Below are 2,442 nucleotides of genomic sequence, written 5' to 3'. Positions count from 1 at the left end.
TATTAATTGTTATTTATAATAACGCACGAACAACAATTTCCTTGCATTGTTATTCATGTAGTTTGTTAAACGCTTCGTACTGAACGGAGCGTTTGTTCAAGCGCGTGAAAGACCGGGCGGCCGGATCGGAGCCAACGCTCCCGAGTCGGAACTCGCGTCAACCGAGCGCTCTCATTGGTCGAGGTTTTTTGTTAATAACTCCTCAACCATACCTCGGACAACTTTTTCGCTAAGCAAAATGTTGTTTAAAATCATGTCAGGAAATATTAAATTTCCTTACACTAGTTTTGGGACACCTTGTATATATCCTACAAAAAAATGACATAAGCATTTGAAGAAGACGTTTTTTTCATGCAACATAATGAATTTTATATTTATTTAACTATATTGGTGCAAACGGATACGGTAAATCCTACCAAAAACCGGAAAAAATTCCAGAATATTAGTTACGCTAATGTGCAACTACCGTAATAATATAAAAATACTGCCGCCATTTTTTCAATAAAAAACCATTTCAGTTTTTAATGCTTTTTCTTTTTCTACAAGTAGAATTTGCAACCGAAAAATCTGAAAATATTCTCTAATGTTTGCTATCGGGCTGGTAATGTATTAGTTGATATTTAGGTAAAGATCGATTTGAGTTAGACCCAGGTGCAGGTTAAAGGAAAAAGAGACGTCACTGTGTTTCATTTGATAGCTGCGGGAATGTGCAAGATACGCAGACAGTCCCAAAGTGTTTTGCTTGGTAGCAATAGGAATGTATTAGAATCGCAGATAGTCCCAATGTGTTTCATTTGACAGCTGCAGGATGTGGATGATCCAGGGACTCTCAGTCCCTGTTGCCAATGGGGAATTAGGTAAAGACTTGTTGCTTTCACGGGTTACCGTCGTTGATACGTCTCGAGCGTTTAAGACGTATCGTCCGTGTAATACTCCAGTTATCAAGCTAATTTGGATTTGACAATCAGGATTTGAAATAAGAATATTGAAACGAATTTAGGAATTTGAATAATCAAATTATATTCTCTATTATTCGTATTACAATTTCGAACTAATTTTTTCGAACTATATTAGAATTCCTTCTTTAGTTTACGCAGTGAAGCCGCAGGAAAAATCTAAGTACAGAAGCTCATACAAAACTTTTCAACGAGGTGAGACCGGGCTTTTGCGTGCTAGAAGTCTAGATCAGGACTAATCCAAAGGGCTAGGGGGAGCGTCCTTTTATACGAAAGCGAAAGATAACCATATTTGGGCACATTCTAAAAGCTTCTATGGTAGCCTCGCATCGTGATTCACCTATGCGAGTTGACTGTCCTAGGTACAGTGTCGAGGTAGGTGTCGAGGTACCGAGTGTTTAACACGTGGGGAATGTTGTAAATATGACAAGGAATCGACGGTCGGGTTTCTTTAAGGGATGTTAAAAACATTTTCACTAAGGAATTTGGCCATCGAGTGGGGAAAAGTCTCCCGAAGGAAAGTTGTGAGAGACGGTTCAGTAGTTATCGAGTCGTGCACGTCAACTCAATGACGGATCCCGAAAAATCCAACAGAGTATTACGAAATAATCCGAGTATTCGCTTAACGCGAAGATGGTTATCCGCCGATTCCGATAAAAAGAGCGTCACCCCGATCGAGTCGCGCCCTTCGCGCATCGTGTAGTTCACGGATAGTGAAGTTCATTTAGTGAATGAAAAACAATCGGCTCCTGTCGGATACGTTTAATGTTAGAGTGCACGAACAAGTGCAGTGTAAGTGTTTGAAAATTTTTAAGTGAAGAGTGACGGTGGTGTAATGAAGTTGAGTTTAAGAACGTAGGAGCAACAATCTTAGTGTGTTAAAATTTTTAAGAGTGACAATTATTGTGCGGTTAATTTGCGGGGTTCCTTCCCTGAACAGAGGATCAGCTGTGGCCTACCTGCGAGCGGCAAGGACGCTGACCCACTGACCGTGGCTCATGGTGAGCAGGTGCACTTGCGGATTAATGGGTAAGTCTAATCTCTACAGTCTTTGCATTTTCTTTTTAATTCAATATTTCCTGCGACTTGTTAGTTCCTCATTTATCCTATCATCATCCATTAATTATCAACAATCTATCATTTCACCATCTAATCCACGTGAATAACGATTAAGTGTATTAATTGTTATTCATAATAACGCACGAACAACAATTTCCTTGCATTGTTATTCATGCAGTTTATAAAACGCTTCGTACTGAGCGGAGCGCTTGTTCAAATGCGTGAAAAGCCGCGCGGTCGGATCCGAGCCAACGCTCCCGAGTCGGAGCCCGCGTCGACCGAGCGCTCTGATTGGTCCGTGTTTTTTGTTAATAACTCGGTAACCAAGCCCCATTCTGCATTTTGCCAAAGGAAATTGTTGTTCAGGAAGACCCTCCCAATCTGCCATTTTCGGCTCCAACACCTTTTCTGGGACACCCTGTATATA

Source organism: Ceratina calcarata, unplaced genomic scaffold (assembly GCF_001652005.2).
Source record: "Ceratina calcarata isolate Rehan_Ccalc_2016 unplaced genomic scaffold, ASM165200v1 scaffold643, whole genome shotgun sequence".
Taxonomy (NCBI): domain Eukaryota; kingdom Metazoa; phylum Arthropoda; class Insecta; order Hymenoptera; family Apidae; genus Ceratina; species Ceratina calcarata.
This window is presented reverse-complemented; position numbering follows the sequence as displayed.